The 26,500-nt window shown below is 48.2% G+C and overlaps 1 long non-coding RNA gene across 1 annotated transcript; it reads right to left on the bottom strand.

Moving 5' to 3' along the window:
- Positions 1-5,091: 5,091 nt before the first annotated feature.
- Positions 5,092-18,945, bottom strand: LOC117088642. The gene is made up of 3 exons (XR_004439257.1): positions 18,780-18,945; positions 14,068-14,134; positions 5,092-6,466 (listed from the first exon to the last, which is right to left on the bottom strand). It is a non-coding gene; the product is annotated as an uncharacterized LOC117088642 (long non-coding RNA).
- Between the last annotated feature and the right edge of the window lie 7,555 nt (positions 18,946-26,500).

A 26,500-nucleotide genomic window follows, 5' to 3' on the forward strand; every position in this document is an offset into this window, starting at 1 on the left:
AACCCTGAACCTCACCCCATCAGCAGCAGAACTGGTCAGTGATTCCTCAGCCTCTTCTGGAATATTCTCAGGGGACTTGCAAGCTGTTGCCCACCTTCTCCTTCCATGAAGCTGCAGTCCCTACCCCGCGGCTTCTGACCGTTTAACCTCTGGTGGAAATCTCCTTAAGGGTGGCCTTAGGAGAGTGTTCATGGATTAGGTTCTTGTACTAGCATTTAGGAATGTACAACTAAGAATGGAATTCTGTCCTTGGCAATGGGTCCTAACAGTATGTGTTACGTGCAGATGCCCCTTTCTGTGTAGTCATGGTGTTTTCCTGGCTTGCTGCACATGGGTCCATCTATACGTGCCTTGGTCAGTCTGTCACTGTCCCTAGCCCTCCTACACTCCCAACTGGGTCCATGGACCCTTCCCTGCCCACCCTTAGCACCCAGGATCAGAGGAGACAGGACCAGCTGCAGGCAAGAGGGATTTATGAACCATCAGCTCACCCCTCTGGCACTTGGCATCCTCTCTGTCAAATCTCATCCAATTCTATTATTTCACCTGACTGTGGTCTTGTGTCTGCTCCAGACCCCACACCCCTACCCTACATTTCAATTCTGGAAAATGAAATCTCATCTCATTCCCCTCGTCTGGAGATTTCTGGAAATAGGCTTCATATCCCAGTCCTTCCAAACTTCCCCTTGGCAGGGGCTCTACTTTGCTTTCACAAGGGTATGGGGCATGCCACTCAGAGCCTGTGCACCCACCACCCCTGCTGAACAAAGCCCCAGGCAGCCAGAGACGCCTGCTCTTCACCATCTCACCTTGCCATCTTGATCTCAGCTCACTGACCAGAGAGCAGACACTACCCAAAAGTAGCCACCTAAAGACCAGCCTAGGAGAAAATGGCGACCCCACCACCATCCCCATCCTCAAACCATGTCTTTACACTTAAGAGTTTTAAATGCGATCAGGTGCAGTGGCTCATGCCTGTAATCCCAGCACTTTTGGAGCCTGAGGTGGGAGGATCACTTGCAGCCAGAAGTTCAAGATCAGCCTGGGCAATACAGCAAGACCCTGTGTCTACAAAACAATTCTAAAAATTAGCCAGGCATGATGGGGGGCACCTTTAACCCTAACTAATTGGGAAGCTGGGGTAGGAGGATCGCTTGAGCCCACGAGTTTGAGGCTGCAGTGAGCCACAATTGCACCACTGCACTCCAGCCTGGGTGACAGAGTGAGACCCTGTCTCAAAACAAACAAATAAATAAATAAATAAATAAATGCAAATAGAATCAAAAGATAGGCCTGGCATGGTGGCTCATACCTGTAATCCCTGCACTTTGGGAGGCCGGGGCAGGTGGATCACTTGCGGTCAGGAGTTTAAGACCAGCCTGGCCAACATGGTGAAACCCCAACTCTACTAAAAATACAAAAATTAGCCAGGCGTGGTGGTGTGAGCCTGTAATCCCAGCTACTCAGGAAGCTGAGGTAGGAGAATCACTTGAACCGGAGAGGCGGAGGTCGCAGTGAGCAGAGATCTTACCACTGTACTCCAGCCTGAGTGACAGAGCGAGACTCCGTCTCAAAAAGAAAAGAAAAGAAAAAAGATAGTTGAGTGGCAGACAGAAGTGGTGACAATGCAAACAATGGTAGCATGCAGAAGCCATGAGGCAGAAGGAGGAAGCGAGTGGGAAGCAGCAGGGGAGTGGGAGCAAAGGCGGAGGGAACTGGCCTACCGTAATCAAGGGAAATGAGGGGAAGGGGCAGGCCCAGCTTTGCCCCACTGCCAGGGGAGAACGACTGGTTGTGAGTATAGCACTAGAACAAACTTCCATGAGGTTCCCTATCTTCCTTCCTGGCCACCCTCCACCCAACCCCCATCCTTGTGGCAACCTGCCTTGCCCTCTGCTCTCCACTACCTGAAACAGCTGAACTAACTCAGCCAGGATTCACTCCAGGACCAGAGTCCACCCTTAAGGCATGACCCAGCCATCCCACCGTGCTGTGTCCACTGAGCATGGCAACCTGCGGCCCTCCCCCAACTCCCGGAAACAGCACCGGCCTCCCAGCCGGAAGACCTGAGCTCTGCAGCTGTCCCGTCCTCTTCGGGCACATTGTGCAATTTTTTCTGTGGTTAATTTCCTCATCTGTAAGCTGAAAGTGATGGTACCTACTCCACATACCCACAGGGAGGCTGGGGGGATCAGCTGAGGTGATGGGAGGGCGCACTGTTAGGAAGACCAGAGACCAGTGGTTGCAGGCAAGTGGGAGGTAGTATTAATACGTTTGTGATAAATCACTATATATCTGTCAATGCATCAAGCTCCACACGTGTCCATCCCTCCACTGTCCTTCACCTCTGCCCTCTCAGGGCTCCTGTCCTGCGCGCCATCCTTATGTTCAAGCTCCTTTGCTCCACAGGGCAAACTCCCAAACCTTGTTCTCACTGAATCCCTCTTCTTCACTTTTGTAGAAGCTGAACTTTTCCAGCAAATCCAGTTTCCTTGGGGTCATCGCCGTCACCCAGAGAGCCAACAGCATCTTCCACCACCCACAGGTTGCACAGGTAAACAAGGAAGGGTGGGGTCAAACCTCAAGGATTTGTCCTTTGAGTCCATCACATTGTCACCTTTCCCCTCTTTTAAACTGTCACACCCTGGACTTCCTCAATCACAGGCACCTTGGTCAACTGCACATGCTGGCTCCAACTGACTTCACTTTTCTTCAGGGAGTTTGAAGGAATATGGTTCTCAAATGGAAGTCCCTGGACCAGCATCAGCATACACTGGGAACTTGTTAGAGATGCAAATTATCTGGTCCCACCCCAGACCTTCTGAGTCTAAAATTCTGGGGTGGAGCCCAGAGCCAACTCTCTGGGTTTAACAAGCCCTTAAGGTGGCTCCGATGCACACTGAAGCTTAGGAACCACAGTCCTAGGTTTTAACTTTGTCATCTCCCAACTGCACAAAGTCCACCCCTGTGCCTCTTGGGCTCCCACCCTGGCTCAGTTGGAGACATCCCTTTCAGGCAACTAGGATCTGATCCACGTCAGGCTTAAGAAGCCCAAATACAAGCTGACTCCAGCCACTGACGTCTCCCTCTGCTGTCTCTGGACTGAGTTCCCATAATAGCATCCCTAGATGCCCTCCTTCCTCCCTGAGCTCTCATTCCTCCTCACCTTCCCTTTCAAAGATAGTAAAGTCCTCTCATGTCCTGGTGAAGACTGCTGGGGTGCAAAAAGCCGGGCTCTGGGCTCGGAGTCAGTGGCCCTGGACCCCACCACTTGCTGGTATACGAGCTAAGGACAGTCAGTTAAATGAGCAGCAGGCAAGAAGTATCTGACCCAGGGCTCAAAGCCTCTCCACACATTGCTTCCCAGGATCGTGCCCAGTCCCTCTTCCCTTCTCTGAGTATCCCTTATCTCTAAAACCAGGATGGTACTACCTACCTCACACAGGCCACATCTTAAGTCACATGCAAAACAAGACAGTGGACACTTTGTAAATGTCAAGACTTGCCATCCAAAGTGTGGCTTATGGCCGGGCACAGTGGCTCATGCCTGTAATCCTAGCACTTTGGGAGGCTGAGGCAGGCACATCAACTGAGGTCAGGGGTTTGAGACTAGCCTGGCCAACACGGTGAAACCCCATCTCTATTAAAAATACAAAAATTGGCCGGGCACGGTGGCTCACACCTATAATCCCAGCACTTTGGGAGGCTGAGGCAGGCAGATCACCTGAGGTCAGGAATTCAAGTCCAGCCTGATCAACATGGAGAAACCCCATCTCTACTAAAAATACAAAATTAATCAGGCATGGTGGCGCATGCCTGTAATCCCAGCTACTTGGAAGGCTGAGGCAGGAGAATTGCTTGAACCCAGTAGTGGAGGCTGCAGTGAACCAAGATCACACCATTGCACTCTAGCCTGGGCAGGAAGAGCAAAACTCCATGTCAAAAAAAAAAAAAATTGTCTGGGCATGGTGGTGCACACCTGTAATCCCAACTACTCGAGAGGCTGAGGTGGGAGGATCACATGGGCCCAAGAAGGGGAGGTTACAGTGAGCCACAACCGTGCCACTGCACTCCAGCCCGGGTGACAGACGGAGACCCCACCTCAAAAAAAAAAAAAACAAATACAAAACAGAGTATGGCTTGTGGGTCAGCAGCAGTGGTATCCCCTGGGAGTCTGTTAGGAATGCAGAGTCTCAGGCCACTCAGGCCACTGAATGAGGATCTGCATTTTAACAAGGTCCCAGGGGATGCATGTGTAAAGTCTGAGAGGCTGAGAGGCACTGATTTAAAGAACTAGGAGAATGGGAGACACTACATATGTATCTATCTTCAAGTTCTTCCATCAAGCCCCCTCCCTCTCAGTGCTCTTTCCCACCCCAGAAGAAACAGTGCCCTCTCCCTTGTCTAGAGCAGTCATTCCTCATCAGCTGGCCCATGAGAGTCACCTGCACCAACGTTTAAATCAGACCCCAGGAGAATTAAATTAGAATATCTCAGAAAGGGCCCCACATAAGGATTTTTTTTTTTTTTTTTTTTGAGACAGAATCTTGCTCTGTTGCCCAGGCTGGAGTGCAGTGGCGCAGTCCCCTCTCACTGCAACCTCCACCTCTTGGGTTCAAGTGATTCTCCTGCCTCAGCCTCCGGAGTAGCTCGGAGTACAGGCACGCATCACCACATCCAGCTAATTTTTGTATTTTTGGTAGAGATGGGGTTTCACCATGTTGGCCAGGCTGGTCTTGAACTCCTGACCTCAAGTCATCCACCCACCTCTGAAAAGGAAAAAGCTCCCTTTTCCCCCTGGCAGGGTGTGCGACAGGGGGAGTGGCTCACTTCTTCAGGGCCCAGCTGCTTATACCTCTAGGGGAGCATAGAGGTGGGCAGGTTGTGGGGCTCCCAGCCCATGGCAGTGTCTAGGGGTGAATGTTTATGGCTCCTGAAGCCCCAGTGGGCGTGTGCGCTTTTAGTTTAGCCGTCTAGAGGCAGCTTGTGTTAACCAGCTCAATTTGACCCTCCTCTTGTCCAAAGGACAGAGGGCTTTCTGTATCTGAGGTCTTGCCTTGGTATACCAGAAGAATCAGATCACACGTGGGCTTGGAGAACGGGTGCAAGGTTTTATTGAGTGGAAGTAGCTCTCAGCAGATGGGGGAGCCAGAAGGGAGATGGTGTGCCCCTGAAGTCGAGCCGCTCAGTGGTCCTGACCGCCCCAGCCAAACTCTGCGTGGTTTCGCGGGTGGAAGTCCTGCAGACATGCCGGCGTGCTCCCCTCGGAGGCCTGTCAATGTCGAGCCGCTTGAGTCTTCCTCCGCCGATGTGTTCCTGGCGACGTTCAGCCACTTGTGTGCTTGCCTGCTAAGGTCTCAGGTTTTTACAGGCACAGGATGGGGGCATGGCAGGCCAGGATGGTCTTGGGAAATGCAACATAGGGGCATGAAGGCAGGAGTGCCTGTCCTCACCTAGTCAGTGGGCACAGGCCCAGGGGTGGAGCCCCCGCCAGAGACCTGCCCTTCTCCTCCCAGCACCTCCCTGCTGCCTTCCCTATCACCTCGGCCTCCTAAAGTGCTGGTATTACAGGCGTGAGCCACTGCCCCTGGACCACATTCGGATATTTTTTAATTCCCTAGATCATTCTCATGTGGGTCCAGGGTAAAAGCTCCCACAAGCCAACCCCACTATGGTTCCACCCCTCAATTCCACCGTCTCCCAGGGAGCTCCTTGCCACACCATTTGCCTCACCTCTGCCTCTCCGCACCTGTACTTCTCCACTCCCCACTCACCGCCCTCCCTACTGCATCTCCAAGCACCCCTCACTCCATCATCCCTGGCTTGCCTTTCCCTTTGGCTCCTAGAATAGTCCTGTGGCTTTCACTTGACCAGAATTCAGAAAAAACCCTGATATGGATTTTCAACCTAACCCATGGACAGAGTTCTCTCCACCGAGATGTGTCAAACGTCCACTTCTCTGTCCTCCTTCCACCTCTCATCCTGCCTCGTTTTCTCTGCTCTCCAATTACACAAGCAAGTGGTCCGTGCCTGCAGCCCCCATTTCCGCCACAGTGTGACACCTACTTGTTAGACGTTAAAAGGCCTCTCCCAACACCTCTCCAAGGCAACAGCACCACAGCCTTCAGACTACCTGTGCGCAATGCCTGCGGGAGAACACTGGTAAAAGACAGTTTACTCGAGGACGTCACTGCTATTGGGTAAACAAAGGAGGATTTTTCAAGAAACCTCCAATATCCGTCAGACAATAGATCAAAGAGGAGCCCAGATAAGCCAAGGGAGGCCTAGTGAAGAAGAAAGCGTTGGCTCTGTTCCACCTGCCCAAGAACTGGGGATCTGAAGGGATCTTTTTCCTTCGATGGCAAAGCTGGGAGTTCCTCCAGGGCCTGAAGCAGAAGGCAGAGGGGACCAGGAGAACATGCATACTTCTCAAGGAAACACAGAGAACAGTCCCATGGGTTGGACCCTGTAACCGAAGAAAGGAGTCAGGAGCTTATTGCTCTTAAGAGTCCTTGCTGAAGCGGCATAATGTTGTCGGGACGATCATGGCCCTGTGTTGTACCCTCACATATCCGCACCTATGGCATGTTGGTAGTGTTGAATTCTAGAAGCCAGGCTTGAAAATAAATTGTTGCTCATCCTCCCATCATTCACTTATCAAATACGTCATCAATGCCTACTCCATGCTAAGAGTTAGGGAAACACACATCATGAGGGCTGGGTGCGGTGGCTCATGCCTGTAATCCCAGCACTTTGGGAGGCCAAGGCGGGCGGATCACAAGGTCAGGAGTTCAAGACCAGCCTGGCCAATATGGTGGAACTCCAACTCTACTAAAAATACAAAAATTAGCTGGGTGTGGTGGCGCATGCCTATAGTTCCAGCTACTTGGGAGGCTGAGGCAGGAGAATCGCTTGAACCTGGGAAGTGGAGGTTGCAGTGAGACGAGATCACGTCACTGACTCCAGCCTGGTGACACAGCAAGACTCTGTCAGAAGGGAAGGGAGGGGAGGGGAGGGGAGGGGAAGGGAAGGGAAGGGAAGGGAAGGGAAGGGAAGGGAAGGGAAGGGAGGGGAAACACAGTACACACTACGTGACACAGCCCATGACCTTGGAGAGGCCAAAGTCTAGAGAGAGACAAACAGACAGATCATAAAGTGATGCCGTGATTTAAAGAACAAAAACAAAAAAATAGAAGAGAATGCAGGTAACCAGTGTTTTGGGAACCCAGAAGGAATCCTTCTGTGGGGCTCGGAGATAAGGCAAGGCTGACGGTCCTGAGGATGCCGAAAGCTTCAGGGATGAAAGCAGGACTCCTGCCTCACAAAATCCGATTGATCCCTTTCACCTCTTTTTTTCATCCCCAAACAGCTCACTTTGCTGAAATTGACATCAAAGGCCACTGTTTTTAAGGTTTGGCATCAGAATTGTGAAATGGTTGTCTAGAGAGGTACTGATCCTGCTGGACAATGAGACAATGTCTATTTCTCCAACCCCTTTAGAAACCCGAACACTCTCAGTGAAACCATGAGAAGGTCACTCTGGTAGGTAAAAGTGGAATTAAATGGTTGTGCTAATCTACTAGTAAAACTAAACATGCTTTCAAGATTAATGACATGGAATCTGTCTTTAATCGACTCCTTCTTTGTCCCCTGCCCCGGGGCCATGTTGTTTTTTCTTTGCTGTCTCTACTTTGTCCCTGTCTCTCCATCTCTGATGTCCTCCGCCCAGTCCAGGCCCACATCACTGCTCCCTATTTTCCCGGACTAACTTGTCCCCCCGGCCCCAGTCCTCCAACCTGCTCCGTGCACCTGTGTCTCCTGCTAAGACAGCCCTTCCATCAGATCACTCCCTCCTTCAGAAGCTCTGAGGCTCCTGGCTGCTCAACAGATCGAGTCTTCTGCTAGCTTTCCAGGCTGTCCATAAAGGGGACCCTTCCTGCCTGTCTAATACCCAACCACCCCTTGTCTCAGCCCAGCCGCTTCCCATCCCTGCATCCCCACCCAACACTGCTCTCCCTTTAAGGCATCACACTTTGGAGCTCCTCTCGGCACCTTTTCCTGGTTACAGGACAGGAAATCTACAACCTGTCCTCCTAATTTCAATGTAAGTTAGCCATTTGTGACCAAGAGCCCAGTTTCCTCTAGAAACAGGTTAACGGCTGACAGCCTGTAACACAAAAGCAGCTCAAACCCAGAGCTGAACCACAGTGCTGACAGTCCCTTCCCACATTCGGGATTTGGGGAGGCATGATGCTTCCAGAAACAGCACATCACATCAAAGAGACCACAGCTCAGTAAAGTCTCTGCCCTACCACCTGCTTAGAAGGAATTTGGGAAGGTCATCTCACTCTCTAAACTTTATTTTCCTTGGTATCATAAGTTGGGGGTTCCAGGAGAAAGACACTGAGGTGGAGTCTGGCTTGCAGGATATTTATTAGAAATCAACACTTACAGAAAAGGGGTGGAAGAATCACAGCTAGGCAGAGGGAACAAGCCTCAGCCAACGCAGTGGAAAACTCTGGGGCCTATGTGACCATCAAAGTTGTCCCCTGTTGGCCAGAATGGCCAAGGCTTTATACCCCTGCCTGGATCAGTCATCGACGTAGACAGCCCAGCGTGTACACTTCGTAGAAGGGGCCAACTGCTGGAGACTCTGGGCTGCACATCTCCATACCCACTGCACTTGTTTGTAGAAGGAGGTAATAATAACAGGATCTACCCTATGTTGTTGCAATGATGAAATAAATGAAACATTTAGCACATAGCATGTCTGGCACAGAAGAGGAATTCAATAAATGCTTGCCGTTATTGTCATTGTCATCACAGGTCGAGTAAGAGCTGGAGGAAGAGTCCTCCCTTTAGGAATTCACCGAGCGCACACATTGAGCACTTATCATGTGCCAGGCACAGTTCAAGGATCAGGAGTGCTGCTCTGAGGTTACAGGTGTTCAGTAGGTGGCCATGACGGGCCTCGCCCAGAGAAGAAAACTTGAGCAAAGACTTGAGGAGGCTAGAAACAGAGGAGACAGCCGTGCACCCGCCCTAGAGAAGGAGCAGGCCTAGAATGTTCCAGGCCAGAGGGGCTGAACAAAGTGAGCCAGAGGGCATGGGATGGGAGTAAACGTCAGGCAAGACTGCTTCTGGGGTGGAGGGACAAGTGTCAAAATAAGCCAAACTCAGATCTGATCAAGTCTCACCATCAACTTAAAGGTACGGAAATGCAGAGGCAGAGCAATATGGTAATAACACCTTGGGAATACCATCAGCAAAAGTAGGGCTGCGGGAGAGTCTGTGGGAAAAGTGCCCTAGTTCCTTCAAAAACAGCCAAAAACTGAACAATTGCAAGAAAAAGGTGATGAAGAGGCTCCTATGGATTAAGACTTGAACAGATCGACAAATCCCACTATAGAAACCTTATTTGGATCCCAGTTCCAACCAGCAAACTGTCTTACAATGATTCATCAGCATCTTACAACTGAGAAAATATAAACAATGGCTGGACATTTAGCAAAAATAAAGAATTGCTACAAATGATTTTTAGGCATCGTAATGAAATTGCTTTGTAGGCTTTTTTGAGTCTTTATCTTTGAGAGATAAGTACTGAAATCATTATGGATAAAATGATAGGATGCCTGAAATTTGCTTCAGAAATAATCAGGGGGTGGGGGAAAGGAGGTGGAGGTGAAAAAAAAACTGTCTGTATTTGGCAACTGTTGAAGCTCTGATGGGTACATAAAGATGTATTACGCTGTTCCCTCTACTACATTGTTTTATGTACATTTGCAATTTCCCATAATAAAAGGTTGCAAGTACACCTGCCAATGATACTGAAGCATTGCCTCAAACCCCTCCAGGACACTCCCTCCACAATTACTACGTTGACTGGAATCCACCCATCCTCTACCTGGAATCTCTTGGACATCCTCAGACCCTTCAATGATCACTGAATGGAATGCTGATTTTCTCCAGCACTTAAAGCCAAAAGCAGGTTTTTCCAGGCCCACCTGACCTTCTACAGCTTGAGGGCATCCAGCCAAAGTGCCTGACTGTGGATGGTAAACAACCAGTGAGCTCACAATTTCTAAGGGCTAGAGACCCAAGAAAATCTCATGTGTGTGTGCAACAGAAGACTCTTTATAAGAATGTTTATAGTTGCTATATTCCTAATTGCCAAAAATGGAAACACCCAGATGTCTATCCCCAACAGATGGGTAAATAAGGCATGGTATAATTGTGTGATGGAATACTACACAGCCATGAAAAAGATCAAACTTCACATACATGCTGCTACAAAGATGAATTTCACAGACAAAATGTTGAGTGATGGAAGCTGGAGACAAAAGACTACATGTTATCTGATTCTGCTCATATGAAGCCAAAATTAGTGTGTTACAGGAAGGAAGGGCTACTTACCAGAAAGAGGCATGAGGGTTTTGGGGGATGCTGGAAATGTTTTATACCTTGTGGTTACTCGGAAAACATGTATGTTAAATTTGATCAACTATACACTTAAGATTTGTGTGCTCTACTGTAAGTTATATTTCAAGCTTGTGGGGTTTTTTTATTTAAGAAAAAACATTTTATTATTCCCATCACCATGAAATGAAGGCAAAAAATAAACATAGGAAAGCAAAAAAATTTTTCTAAGAGAGTCTTTTTTTAATTACTCTTTTTCTGAGACAGTGTCTTGCTCTGTTGCCCAAGCTGGAGTGCAGTGGCTCAGTCACAGCTCACTGCAGCCTTGATTTCCCAGACTCAAGTGATCCTCCCCCCTCAGCCTCCTGAGTAGCTGGGACCACAGACAGGCACCACCGTGCCCCGCTAATTTATTTATTTATTTATTTAATAGTAATGGGGTGTTGCCCAGGCTGGTCTCAAACTCCTGGGCTCAAGCGATCCCCCCACCTCCCAAAGTGCTGAGACTACAGGTGTGAGTCATCACACCCTGCCATTCTCAGGGAGTCTTATGTGTTGGATAATCATATAATACATTAGCCAAATTTGGAGAGTTCTAAGAGTAAAAACAAGTGCTATTAAGAAATATGTCAGGATGGGCATGGTGGCTCACGCCTGCAATCTCAGCACTTGGGGATGCTGAGGTGGGAGGATTGCTTGAGCCCAGGAGTTCAAGACCAGCCTGGGCAACAAAGTAAGATCCCATCTCTCGAAAAAAAGAAAAATTATTTAAAAAAGCAGTATGTCAGAACAACAGGCCTAAGCCAGGCTCTGTGGCTACCCCGATTTAATTGATTGGATATTAACTTCTGGGATCCCTTTCCTGCTTGCACCAGCACCTCTCAAGCAGTCTACATGGTCCAATCTCCTCTGCAGTTTTTAGGAATCCCCTGCTGGGGAATACTGCTTTCCTTGGGAATTGTGATTTACTCGGTGGAGAAGAGGGCCTGGTTGTCCACTTTTTTTTTTTTTTTCTTTTAACTCTCCAAGTAGTGCTAATGTACAACGTTGCCTCAGGCTCCTGGACTCAAGCGATGGTCCACCAAAAGGCTCAGTGTGTCCCATCAGCTGGCAAATTAAGAAATAATAATACTAAGGCTGTGTAGAAAAGATGAAGGGACAGTTTTCTTCTGTATGAGTTTCGCTTTTAGCTCTGACACTTATGTTGGATGTTTTTAATTTGGTTATTGAAATTATCTTAGTTATCCAAACAAGATGACCAACCACCCTCGTTTGCCTGGGACTGTCCTGGTTTTCACCTCAAAAGTCCCACATCCCAGGAAACCTGCGTCTCTGGCAAACAGGGATGGTTGGTCACTCGCAGTAAAACACATTATTCTGGAATAGTTCTAGTGGTCACATGATTTAAGGAAATTAGATTGTGGGTCTGGAAACTGCTGAGAATTCAAGAAAATCTCCAGCCCCAGCACTGCAGACACAATTTAGATAATCACTCTCTTCCATTTCTCCAAATTCCTGTTCACTGTGTGTGGGAAGCTCAGCCTCAGGTCACACTGGTCAGTACAGCTGACAGGACCAGGGACATTCCTGTCCTCTCCCATCTCACCTCCCTTCCTTCCAATATTGTGTGAGCACCAAGATAACTCATGCACCTCTGCTTCCCACCCTGTGCACAGCAGAGAAACATCACTGGCATCTCTCCGCCTTTAACAGGCCAGCCTTTGCTTCCAGCTCTGAGAAAGCACGTTTTCCGTGTGCTCAGCTCCTGAACCTGGGCACTCCCCTGCTTTGGTCTCTAACCTGACCTGAAGACGGCCTCTTCACCCCGCCATTTCTGCTTTTTTTTAAAATTCCTTTTACACACACCCACACATACACCACACAATTTTGTTTTAATCTGACCAACAGATTCACATCACATAATTTTTCCTCTCAAAGGTTCACACTCAATCTTCTTTGCAAGCCAAATACTTTGCATATCTGAAAGCACATCCTTAGATCATGTGGAGTGTTTTTTTAAAGTATTATAAAAAGAGATTTCTGGACCAGGAGCGGTGGCTCATGCCTATAATCCCAGCACTTTGGGAAGTCGAGGCAGGTGGATCACCTGAGGTCAGGAGTTCAAGACCAGCCTGACCAACATGGAGAAACCCCCTCTCTACTAAAAATGCAAAATTAGTCGGGCGTGGTGGTGCCTGCCTGTAATCCCAGCTACTCAGGAGGCTGAGGCAGGAGAATCACTTGAACCTGGAGGCAGAGGTTGCGGTGAGCCAAGATCACGCCATTGCACTCCAGCCTGGGCAACAAGAATGAAACTCTGTCTCAAAAAAAAAAAAAAAAAAGAAGGGATTTCTGAATTAGATGATTGCTACGATACTTTGCTGCCATTTCTGAAAGGATTGGAAAACAGAAAATGTACAGCCGCTGTAAGCTTCACAAGTGAGCAGTGAGCCAATTAACAACCCCCTCCCCTTTTTAAAAATACGAATCCCAGCCAGGCGCCGTGGCTCACATCTGTAATCCCAGCACTTGGGAAGTCGAGGCAGGTGGATCACCTGAGGTCAGGAGTTCAAGACCAGCCTGACCAACATGGAGAAACCCCCTCTCTACTAAAAATGCAAAATTAGTCGGGCGTGGTGGTGCCTGCCTGTAATCCCAGCTACTCAGGAGGCTGAGGCAGGAGAATCACTTGAACCTGGAGGCAGAGGTTGCGGTGAGCCAAGATCACGCCATTGCACTCCAGCCTGGGCAACAAGAATGAAACTCTGTCTCAAAAAAAAAAAAAAAAAAAGAAGGGATTTCTGAATTAGATGATTGCTACGATACTTTGCTGCCATTTCTGAAAGGATTGGAAAACAGAAAATGTACAGCCGCTGTAAGCTTCACAAGTGAGCAGTGAGCCAATTAACAACCCCCTCCCCTTTTTAAAAATACGAATCCCAGCCAGGCGCCGTGGCTCACATCTGTAATCCCAGCACTTTGGGAGGCCAAGGAGGGTGGATCACTTGAGGTCAGGAGTTTGAGACCAGCCTGGCCAACATGGTAAAACCCATCTCTACTAAAAATACAAAAATTAGCCAGGCATGGTGGCGGGCACCTATAATCCCAGCTACTGGGGTGCTGAGGCAGGGGAATCACTTGAACTCAGAAGGTGTAGGCTGCAGTAAGCTGAGATTGCACCCCTGCACTCCAGCTCTGGGTCACAGAGCAAGACTCCATCTCAAAAAAAAAGGAGAATCTCTTTCTTTCATCAACATATGATGCCCCTTTTCCTGCAAAACCTACTCATTGTCACTGACTTAATATGTCTAAGAAATGGTGCTTCACTTTATGCCCAGTAACAGACCTCGAGGGCCATTCCCACGTGGCTGGGAAAACTTCCCTCTTCCCCATGCAGACAGATGTACATTGCTAGCTGTTAAACGGATGAAGAAGACACAGTACCCAGAAAAGAAGAGCCAATGACACTCCTCATAAACATTAGGAACAGCAGGCAGAGAAAAAAATGCCTGCCCTAGAACCAATTTTCAGAACTGCTACTAGCCAGCTATGCCTCTCAAACCCTTAGTTTCTCATCCATAAAATAAGGCGTTTGCACAAAATTGTCTCCACAACCTTCTTTCTGCTCCAAAATGCTATGATCTTCCTTACTGCATTATTCTTTATTCCTCCTTCATCATTTACTCCCAAAGCATAGTTCACAGGGGTCAAGTCTATGCTGAAAAAAATAAGATAATGAATAATTACAATCAGTACATATTAAAGATTAAATAAGCCAGTTTTTAAAATACAAATAGTAAATATATACATTGCAGAGAAAAAACACAAATGGCTGATAAATATATCAAAAGATGCTTAACCTCACTAGCAATCAGAAAAATTAAAATTAAAATGAGATGCCGTTTTTTTCTCCATTGAATTGGTAAAAATGTAAAGGAATGACAATGTCAATCGTTGGCAACGATGTGGGGAAACAGGAGTGAAACTCAGCACAGACTCCTTAGGGACAATTTCACATTGTCCACAAACGTGTAAAAGTTTAGGTACCCTTTTGTCTGAATCTATAAACCTATCCTGCAGAATACTCATATAGGTTGCACCACTGTGTGCACTTTTAGAACATCAAATACAAACCAAAGGCCTTTCTACAGAAGAGCTGGCTGAATATGCTTCATCCAAACGCAGATTAAAGGCATTTAGCCTTCCCTTAGGAATCTGTCCATTGGACATCAGGATTAAAAATAAATAAATAAATAAACAAACAGTTAAGGTTAACTCTTCTCTCCGCCAAGAACTATAATTTGCCTTTGGCGTCTGCCACTTAGAGTGAGTAGCTTCCGTCTTTCTTGCATTGGGCACAGCGATCACATTTGAAGGGGGAAGTTGGTTTCTCTACCTTCTATGCCGTTCTTCAAAATGGTAGCGAGAAATCGGAAGGAAATCAGGCATGCAAAAAGAGAAACCCTGTCACAAGGTTGTCTCTCTGAGCTGAGAGTATCCTTCATGGCTGCAAGGCACACATGTGAGTCAGCCTGAGAAACATCCCAAGTAATCGGAAAAGTCCAGGTATCTCCACTACAGGTAACTTCAGTCTGAATTTCAGTATTTCTTGGGGTCAAAAAAGCCACCATAGAAGGGGAAAAAAATTCAGACCAGCTGTATTCAGAGGAAGCCTAGGCCGAAAATAAGCTCATCGAGACAGAGGAAGCAATTCTGTCTTCTTCAAGTTGAAATAAGACCTGCACTCCTCAAAAGGGACACTGCCCAATAAAGAAAGCACAGTGGGTGTAAGAAAACCTCACTCCTTATAAGAACATGCATTTCAAAATGGAATATGAGGCCGGGCGCAGTGGCTCACAAGTGCCAAGGCGGGAGGGTCACCTGAGGTAAGGAGTTCGAGACCAGCCTGGCCAACATGGTGAAACCCCATCTCTCCTAAAAAATACAAAAATTAGTCGGGTGTGGTGGTGCATGCCTGTAATTCCAGCTACTCCGGAGGCTGAGACAGGAGAATCGCTTGAACCCAGGAGGTGGAGGTTGCAGTGAGCCGAGATCACGCCACTGCACCCCAGCCTGGGAGACAGAGCAAGAGTTCATCTCAAAAAAAAAAGGAAGATGAAGGGTTAAAAGAGTTTTCGAGATGATGGACACTTCTCATACACAGCACAAACTTTTAGTAAAAATGTGCAGCCTTCCCAAATACATTAAAAATTAACTAAAAGAAGAAAAAGTTGTATTGGACCCACTCGTTTGGGAAATTTCATTACCCTGAAGTTTCCGAACATACTATTCTCTATATAAACAAAAGAGAAGACAGTCTATCTAAAAGCAAGTACAATGCATTTTTATGGAAATAAACTAGACACAGATTCTAGGCTAAATAGCTAACCATTAAATACACACACACAGAGTCCTGGCCCTTGCCACACTAGTGACTAAATGCCTTTAACAATCAACTTCCTGGAGGTTTGAACATTTCCTCCAGTAGCCTAGTGTTTTTATAGACACCATCTCATTTCTGTACATAACATTCCCAGGATGTTCCTAGACTATCCCCACTTTGTAAGTATAAAAAATGAGATGCCAAAACCTACCTAACTGACCTGCCTAAGGTCACAGAACCATTAGTCAGGGCCTTGATGCCAGGCCTGCAGAGCACACAGCTAACTATCTGTGCCTCTTGGGGGCCAGCATCACGAAAATATTTGAACCTTTCAACATTTTGGACACGATCTTTCTCCAAACCACATTGTAATAAAGTTGTCACTTTGGTTCCAAGAATACTCTTTGATGGCGAAGAGTTCAACAAGCCTCTTCCTCTATCAAAACTGGTTTGCCCAGACGTCCTAGCTCAACAGGTGGGAGGAAGGGCAAATCTGGGAACCAGGACCTGCAAACAGAGCCAACTCAAAACAGAATCCAATTATCACCCTAGCAAGTTTCCTCAATCTGGGTGTGAGATTAATTCCCATTCTGGACATAAGTCAGAACCTTCACTCTCAGTGTAAACAGCAACCAACCAGCAAAATCTTAAGACATTTTCTCAGCATCCCTCAAAATGTATTGCTCGGCCGGGCGCGGTGGCTCAAGCCTGTAATCCCAGCACTTTGGGAGGCCGAGACGGGCGGATCACAAGGTCAGGAGATCGAGACCATCCTGGCTAACACGGTGAAACGCCATCTCTACTAAAAAATACAAAAAACTAGCCGGGCGAAGTGGCGGGCGCCTGTAGTCCCAGCTACTCGGGAGGCTGAGGCAGGAGAATGGCGTAAACCCGGGAGATGGAGCTTGCAGTGACCTGAGATCCGGCCACTGCAGTCCAGCCTGGGAGAGAGTGAGACTCCGTCTCAAAAAAAAAAAAAAAATGTATTGCTCATTCATTCCCACAAGGCCCTTCCAGGTTCCTATCTCAGTTCTTGGCCCCAGGCATCTTGAACTAATACTAGCCAGGGAATGTTCTGTGCTCTCTCTCTCACCTCTGGGTCTTTGCACATTCGTGTCTCTATCCAGAAAACTGTCTTCTTGGTACCCTTGTCTACGCCACTCCTTACCCACCCAGCTTCTTCCCATCTTAGAGGTCACTTCTTCCAGGAAGCCCTCCTGGCCTCTCTCAGTTATGTGTTTCTGTATCACCCTGTATTTCTCCTATCATAGGACACAAAATGACCCTCCACATGTAATTACCTGGTAACTTGTCTGCCTCCTCTATTTAAACTACAAACTCCATGAGGGTGGAGCTGGGTCTGTCTTCTTAGCCATTGTATTTCTAGCACCCTGCATAGCAGCTGGTTGTGGATAAATGAGCAAGTGAATACATGAAATTAACAAACATCTATGGTTTACCATTACAGTAGGCCTGCTGCTGGACACAGGATAGAAAGATAAACTTATGCCCTCTGCCTTCAGATAAATTGTCATCTATTAATCCATAATGATTTCTTATCTTATTTCACATATAGACAGACTTTTATAAAAACACAGCTACCCAACATGAGCCCTGAAGCTGATTCTCACTAGAATGAGAATGTCCTTCTCTGTGCTATCAGTGGTGTCTCTGAAATGTTTAGACCCAGATCTGGCCTTTAAACTCCTGTTTTGTGAGAACCAACATTAGATGAGAATACTCTGCATTACAAGCAAGCATCGTGCCTGCTGGCTTCAGGATCCCCAGAGAAATGAGGTTCCAGAAATTCATCTGTTTCAGGATTTGTTCTGTTTTGTTTGGTTTTGTTTTGTTTTCTTGGAGAAAGGGTCTCGCTCTGTCACCTGGCTGAAGTGCAGTGGTGAGCCTCCAATTCATAGACTCAAGCAGTCCTCCTGCCTCAGCCTCCCGAGTAACTGGGACCACATATGCGTGCCACCATGCCCAGCTCATTTGTTTTTATTTTTTGCAGAGACAGGATCTCCCTATATTGCCCAGTCTGATCTTAAACTCTTGGCCTCAAGAGATTCTCCTGCCTCAGCCTCTCAGACTGCTAGGATTACAGGCATGAGCTACCACTCCCAGCCTCAGAAGCTGATCTGAATAGGAATAAACATAGAGTGAAAAGGGAGACAGAGGTTTTCGTTTTGTTTGCAGCTGTCCTTTCCACAAAAGAACTACAAAGAACTACAAAAAGCACAGTACCTCCATCCCTTCTGCCTCCTCAACTAAAAAGGAACACAGTCCACAGGCCCTTGACTTTATCTTTCTGAGCTGTTTTGAAACTAGGTGCCACCCCACCCAACCCCTTGATACCATTACCCAAGTCTGTGGTTCTCAAAGGTGGTCCAAGGACCAGCAGCATTAGCATCATCTAAGAACTTGTGAGAAATGCAGATTCTCAGGCCCCACTCCGACACACTGAATCAGAAATACTGGGGTGGGGCCGACCATCAGTGTTTTATCAAGGGCTCTAGGGAATTCTAATACACACTCAAATTTGAAAGCAACTACCTAGTTCCTTATCACAGCACTTACTGCAAGCTGAGTTGTCTTATTTATTTAAATGTCTTATTTCTTGTCCTCCTTCACTGGAGGATTTCAGCTGCGTGAAAGCTGGGACCTTGTCCATGTGGCTCAGGGCTCTGCACCTTCTGTGACTTAGAAAGGGGCCATCACATAATAGGTGCACAGTAAATATTTTTCAAATAAACAAACAAATCTTCCTATATTTGCTTGTTTTCCTCAATGTCCAAGGAGCTGGCCCTGAACAATCCCAGAAGTTAAAGCACCCTCGTGAGTCATCTGGGCAAGCGACTGGTTATCTAGTGGGTGATAAGGCTCCAAGGACGGGAGGTGAATACGGCACAGCCTGACTGCGCGTCCCCTTCGCCCAAATCCCCAAGGCTGGAATGCCCCCTCACAAACGTGCTGAACTCACCTTTCCCTATTTCAGAGGCCTGATGTTGTTCCACCACCAAGACATCCTGGACTCACAAATGGATTCAGGATCACCAAGGAGATTCCCTGTACAGGTGGATCAACTCTTGGCTGCCCATCCCTCTGCAGAGTCCTCCCTCCCTCAGGGCACCCTCCCCTTCTCCACTAACTACCACGCCCAGGGAAGCAGAAGCCATTGTCATTACGATGCATAAAGTCCCATCTCCAGGTTACTCAGCAGAATTGTTTGAGAAGTTCTTCCCTTATTAGTCGAAAGGGCAGGAAAGGGGGAAGGGACAAGAGAAACAGCCATTCAGAAAAAAGAAAGATCATCACTGCTTCTCACACCAACCGGTGCTCATTTTATCTCAGGGAATCCTCATAAGCCTAAAATGTACTCATCATGATGACCGTTCCTCCAAATAAGGAAACTAAGGCTTAGAGAGTAACTTTTACAGCCAGGTGTGTGGTGGCTCACACCTGTAATCCCAGCGCTTTGGGAGGCCGAGGCAGGTGGATCACTAGAGGCCAGGAGTTCAAGACCAGCCTGGACAACAGAGTGAAACCCTGTCTCTACCAAAAATACAAAAATTAGCCGGGCGTGGTGGTGGGCACCTGTAACCCCAGCTACTCGGGAGGCTGAGGCAGGAGAATCGCTTGAAACCCGGAGGCGGAGACTGCAGTGAGCAGAGAACACGCCTCTGCACTCCAGCTTGGGCGACAGAGCGAGCCTCTGTCTCAAAAACACAAAAGAGAATATCTTTTCCAAGATCTTACAGTGGACCATAACCCTAACTCGGCTCTGACTCCAAAGCCTCTCTAATATCTGGCCCCTCCCTTCCACGGCCCTGCCAGCCGCAGTTCACCCAAATAGGGAAAGAGAAAATGCATTTTCAGGAGGGAATAAGCCAGGTGACTTGAAGAGCCAAGAGAACACCTGGCTACTGGCGTCTCCACCCACCGCCCTGCCCTGAGGCTGCCACGCCTCTCTTCCTGGATTTGCCCTGGGCCTGCCTGGGATGGTGAATATTAACGGGGCACTGAGCACCTTCAGGTTCCCCAGGCCCCTGTGCAAGGTGAGATGCTGACTCACAGCCTACGTGGCAGCCACATGTTTCCACAGCTCCCAGCAGCAGCAGCCAGCAGGCACCTCTTGTGTCCTATGGGCCAATAGGAGGAGACCCCTGATTAGGGCAAGGAAGGGGAAGCGGCTGTTTTCAGTGTCTCCATTGGAGGAGGGAGGCTGGAGGGGCTGTTAACAATGGAGGGAGAAGAATTCTGACCAGCGTCACAAAGTTTCCATGAGATGGCTTCCCACTGTCCCCTCTGCCTTTTACATCTCTAAAGGATTGATCCGCTTTTACCCAATCACACCAACTAACACGCAAGGGGAGGTTGGGATGCTGTGGCATGAAGATTTACAAAAAGCACACTGACACAAACGAGGAAGAGCTTGATGCTACCCTGCAGGATGCTCAGGACCTCCAAAGAGAGCCTGAAGATTCCAAAGGCCAAGGCCCCAGGTCAATCTGCCCCTCGCTCCACCCTCACCCTCTGTCCAAACAGTACCTGGGGCTTTCAGTTTGAAAGATCTCTAGGTGAGGATGGGGAAACTGGGCTCCCTTCTTCCTGCCCCTGTGTGCCTCCCATCAAAACCAAATGAAAACGTGATGTGCAGTCACAAACAGGAGAGAGAGTAGGACCAACAAACTTAAATCTCATTATCCTGAGTGGAAGCTTGCCCTGCTCCTCGCAGATGCCTTTACATCGAAGAGACTGGGCGATGCTGAGACAGGCATGGGTATGTTGGCATGCGTGCAGCCATCTTCTCTACTCTGATGTTACCAAGAGTGTTAGAAACTTCCGTGAGTTCCAAGAAAGTCACTCCCACCCCTGAGCAAGGAGTACTGGAGGATGGTGAAATCGGCGCAGGGGTAGTTCAGGGAGCAAAGTGAGAACCACCCCTGGGCAGAAGGGAGGGTGCCAGGCACCAGCTACAGTCTATCCAGCCCTCGGCCACAGCCCTGAAGTAAAGCCCCAGCTTTCGGGAGCTGGAACTCACATCGCCTCTGCGCCGCTGCAACATGCCTGGATGCTCTGCACTGTGGGCGCTGGCTCCTTGCCCTCTGATTCACACGGTTATTAAACCAGCACTCGGACGAGAAGTGAAATCATCCAGGGCCCAGCACTCTGGGCAGAAAATGAAGAGCACGCAACCTCGGAATACACGGATGGGGAAACAAATGGTGTGGCTGCTCAGCCCACTTTCTGTTCCAAACGATGTCTACATGTCCCCCTGGAGCAGAGGAAAGCCACAGGTGGAGAAGCCGAGCTCTCTCTGGACTACATCGGCTTCTCCCTGGCATCACCTTTTCTCATTGCTGTGACACCCTGACTTAGGCACCAGAACTAACCCACAGGGCTGCAGCATCCCCGCCAGCCCATGCCCCAGTTGCGGGTCACATCACGTGGCTGACATCAGGCCTGCAGTCTGGGTTAGCTGTGCTGGGGGCCCAGAAGCTGTGGCTCCCTCGCATGACCCTGGTTTCAACAGCGGGTTAAAGTTCAGAAACGGCCTGGTAAAAACATCCCTGGCAATAAGCTGCACCTTTCTTGGCAGACAACCCCAGCATGAGCGAAAACATTTTACGACACCTCTGAGCTGTTCTTCCAGCAGCCTCACTCATGAAGGCCTCTAACCAGTCTTTCTGTGCTGATCACCAGTGACAACTGCATTAACAGAATTTTAACATTTTTTTCCAAACTAAACGATGAGCTTGGTGTTTGATTTTCCAGCACACTGCTTCAACATCTAGCTTATTTTTAGTGAAATAAACCACCCATCTTCCAAGTCGTGTTTTCAGAGGTAAAGTCAAGGAGATTTTTCTGCTTTCGGGCTGCTCTTGGAATCAGGGTTTGGGATTTACCAAGCAGACCCAGGAAATGTTGATGTTCAGAGTCAGCCCTGAGCTCCAGTTCCTGGCATTGGGGAGACAGGTATAGGGCTCTTCCAAGGGGACCTGAACTTTGTCGTCTAGCCAAAATGTTCAACCAGACCTAGAATCTTTTTTTTTTTTTTGAGACGGAGTCTTGCTCTGTCACCCAAACTGGAGTGCAGTGGCCGGATCTCAGCTCACTGCAAGCTCCGCCTCCCGGGTTCACGCCATTCTCCTGCCTCAGCCTCCCGAGTAGCTGGGACTACAGGCGCCCGCCACCTCGCCCGGCTAGTTTTTTGTATTTTTTAGTAGAGACGGGGTTTCACCGGGTTAGCCAGGATGGTCTCGATCTCCTGACCTTGTGATCCGCCCGTCTCGGCCTCCCAAAGTGCTGGGATTACAGGCTTGAGCCACCGCGCCCGGCCCAGACCTAGAATCTTTAAGGATCCTCTAGCATGGGCCGTGAAAACATCCAAAGGGGAGACTGTTACTAGGTGTAGCTGACTTGGGGTAAGGGAGTAGAGGATACCAAAATGCAACCCAAGCCTTTGTGAGCTTCCAGGAGAGTTCAGAAGACAAGAGCAAAACACAGAAAAGGTAACAGAAGTACAGAGTTGTTGGACCCAAGGCCTCTCCAGTATGGTCATTGTTTAGGTGGAAAGCGAGCAGCTTAGAATTTTAAAAGCGGGTTGCGTGGTTGCACAGAAGACAAGGCAGGCCAGGAGCAGTGGCTGTCACTTGCAATCCTGGCACTTTGGGAGGCCAAGGTGGGAGGATCACTTGAGCCCAGGACATGGAGAGATTCCATCTCTCTAAAAGAAATAAAAAATCTTTTTAATTAAAAAAATAATAAAGAAGACAGAGTAATCATTGTGGGCTGTGGGTTTGGAATGGGATAGTGAGACAGAGAACTTACTAAAGAGGCTTTGAATCAGAATGGAAAACAGCTGTTACTCTCCCAACTGCATCCTAGCCTCCTGACTCTCCTTCTCCACACTCCCCCTGGGCAATCTCACCCACAGTTTCAACTGCTACCTCCACAGGATGACTCACAAATCTTTATCTCCAGTCTGGCCCTTTCTCCTCAACACCAGACTCCAGTGCTCTGTGAAGTAACTTCCCTCCATCCCAACTAAAGACTCTAACTTACCATCGTTTTTCTCTCCGCTGTGCCTGCTTTGGCTACCCTCCTATCTCCCATTGCTATGCACCTACCAAAGGGAGAGGCCCACACAGACAACCTGGCGTGTCCCAGCCCAGCCCGCTGTACCCTCTAATTGACTCACAGCCCTGCCCTCCTGTCCACCCCAGGCGCATGTTGTCTTAGTCTCAAGTCCTCATTATTTCTGTTGCCTTCTCCCAGGTTGCCCAGACTCTAGTCTCGGTGCCCTCTGACTTTTCATATCAGGTCAGTCTTGCTAAAACAGTCTTCTACTTGGCCAGACATGGTGCCTCATGCCTGTAATCCTAACACTTTGGGAGGCCAAGGCGGAAGGATCTCTTACGACCAGGAGTTCAAGACCAACATAGCAAGACCCCATCTCTACCAAAAAATAAAAAACTATCTAGGCACAGCGGCATGCACCTGTAGTCCCAGCCACTCAGGAGGCTCAGGCAGGAGGATTGTTTGAGCCCAGGAGTTTGAGGCTGCAGTGAGCTATGATCATGTCACTGCACTCCAGCCTGAGAAACAGAGCAAGACCCTGTCTGCAAACAACAATAACACCAAACAAACAAACAACAATCTTCTACTAAACCCTTCAGTGGTGAATGCACATGAGACCCTCTCTTCAAACACGGCCATAAACTGAGAGACCTGGGTTTTGCCCCAAGGCACTGAACTATAGTGTGTACAGCGTTTTAAAATAATGATTTTAAAAGCTTAGCGTGTACTCAACAAGACTAATTAGTTAAAATAGGAAGCTGCCAGATGGTGCATATTATTAATGACACCTACTGGAAGGCCACCCAAGAACGCTCCGAGTTGATTTGAAAGTGCTGTTTCCTGTTGCTGCCTCCGCACCCACGTAGTTCATTTGGGATCTGCAGATGAGACTTTCAAGGTCAGGCCCAGCTACCTTCCAGCCTACAGGTACACCAAGTTCCACTCACTTTTGGTCCACTTGAGGGTGTTGGAATGGACCGTGCTCTCTCCTCCCTCCATGCCTGACCACGATGTGGTCCCCTCTGATTTCCCTGGTGACCCAGTGATTCTCCATCAGGGTCAATTTTGTCTCCCAGCAATGCCTGGAGACTTTTTTAATGGACACAACCCGGAGAATGCAGAGTTGCTATCACCAGCACCTAGTGAGTAGAGGCCAGGGATGCTGCTAAACATCCTACAATGCACGGGGCAGCCCCCACAACAGAGAAGTATCCAGCCCAGAATGTCAATAGTGCCAAGGGGGAGAACCCTGGTCCAGCTTCAGCTTAACTCCCCCTAACCCGGCTATTCAGAAGTTTTCTTCTCCTCTGTGAAACCAAGAGCAGCAGACTTCCTGCTTTAGGTCCAAAACTCTCCTGCAGCAACGATCACATTGATGTGACTGTTTTCTTCTCAGGCTCTTTCCTAAGTTCCTCGAGGGCAAGAAATGGGTCTTCTTAATGTCTTTATGATGCAGAACATAACACATCATAAGGTCTCAGTGACTGACATGCAAAAAAAAAAATGACTGCGTCTGTTCAAGGCCAGAATTATATAATGCATCTAAGAATAACGTCTACCCCCAAGATTCACACACTCTCTTATTTACACTATCATGAGTGACAAGCAACTTATAATCACTAGTGACATTTAACATATGAAGACTGCCATGTGCTAAGTATCCCAAAGAACATAGATTTTAGACACGATTGGTTTTCACCTCAGCTTATACATTAAAACTAGCTGGTAAGTCAGTATATTCAAGGTCAAAAGAGTATTTCAAATACCAACTATTGCTCTTAGCCAACCACAAAAAGTACATATCCGTGCTCAGTGCATGTGCTGCCTTGAGAAAAGTGAGGAAATGGAGACGGGGACATCAGTCAGAAGAACACATTCTTGGGAAGACTGTATAAAAGAAAAAGCCCTCAGAACCCTAGGAGGGCTTATGTCTGTAATCCCAGCACTTTGGGAGGCAGAGTAGGGCAGATCACCTGAAGTCAGGAGTTCGAGACCAGCCTGGTCAACATGATGAAACCCCATCTCTACTAAAAATACAAAAATTAGCCAGGCGTGATGGCAGGCGCCTGTAATTCCAGCTGCTCAGGAGACTGAGGCAGGAGAATCGCCTGAGCTCCAGAGGCAGAGGTTGTAGTGAGCCGAGATCACGCCACTGCACTCCAGCCTGTGTGACAGAGTGAGACTCTATCTCAAAAAAAAAAAAAAAGGAAGCCTAGGAGGAGCTACCCTCCCACTTGACCACAAAGCAGACACCAAACCTGTAGAAGGAAAAGGGCAAAATTTCCCCAAAGCAAAGCATCCTCTGCACAGCTGACTTACCCAGATTCCAACGGCTAATTCAAGTCTATTGGTAGGGAAGCCCATGTGAGAAAAATGGAGGAAAATGTAAAACAAATCTGCTCTCGTCCCACCTGGCTTAACCAAATGTCTTCTTTTAAATTACTTTATTTTTTTTTCTGTTTTAAAAATTTAACCAGAAAGGACTCTTCTCTGACTGAGAGTGGAACCCAGGCTGCTGCCATGAAAGGACAAAACTTGAGCGACTGGACTACAGCAAGGGCAGTCCACCTGTCTTCTTGATGCCACCAAAAAGAATTCTGGACTGGGTGTGGTGGCTCACACCTATAATCCCAGCACTTTGGGAAGCCAAGGCAGGCGGATGACTTGAAGTCAGGAGTTTAAGACCAGCCTGACCAATATGGTGAAACACCCGTCTCTACTAAAAATTCAAAAATTAGCTGGGTGTGGTGGCAGCGCCTGTAGTCCCAGCTACTCGGGAGGCTGAGGCAGGAGAATTGCTTGAACCTGGGAGGCAGAGGTTGCAATCAGCCGAGATGGCACCACTACACTCCAGCCAGGGCAACAGAGCGAGACTCCATCTCAAAAAAAAAGAAAAGAATTCTGAAGATGCTGGTACCCCCAAGCCTCAACATAAATTCTGTCAGCATCAAAAATGCCCTTTATCCAAGTGACTGGATAACAATGCAGTGACCCAGAGGAGTGAATAAGAAAGGGCAGACAAGCTCAAAAAATGAAGTCAATGAGCAGGAGGAAAAAGACAAACAAACTCAGCACCAAAGAAGCTCTTTGGAGACCACAAACCTTCCCTTTCACCAGGCATGGATTTCAACTTCATTTTGCAAAGGGATCATGAAGAGGTCTATGCCTGTCGTCAAGAGCCTCGAGCTTACTGCTGGTCCCAGCCGCCCATATGGAAGTCATGTAGAAGGGCTATGAGTGGGGCCATGTGCTCTCCTCCCTGAGGGGTGCAGCTTCATCACAAGTCTCTGCTCGTGAAGTAACCACCACAGGCTACCATGAGCCTCTTTAAGAACATGTGTGGTTGCCGGGCGCGGTGGCTCATGCCTGCAGTCCCAACACTTTGGGAGGCAGAGGTGGGCAGATCACCCGAGGTCAGGAGTTTGAGACCAGCCTGACCAACATAGAGAAACCTTGTCTCTACTAAAAATACAAAATTAGCCAGGCAAGGTGGTACATGCCTATAATCCTAGCTACTCGGGAGGCTGAGGCAGGAGAACCACTTGAACCCAGGAGGTGGAGGTTGCGGTGAGCTGAGATCATGACATTGCACTCCAGCCTGGGCAACAAGAGCAAGACTCT

This window comes from Trachypithecus francoisi, unplaced genomic scaffold (genome assembly GCF_009764315.1).
Source record: "Trachypithecus francoisi isolate TF-2019V2 unplaced genomic scaffold, Tfra_2.0 Lachesis_group10, whole genome shotgun sequence".
NCBI classification, from domain to species: Eukaryota; Metazoa; Chordata; class Mammalia; order Primates; family Cercopithecidae; genus Trachypithecus; species Trachypithecus francoisi.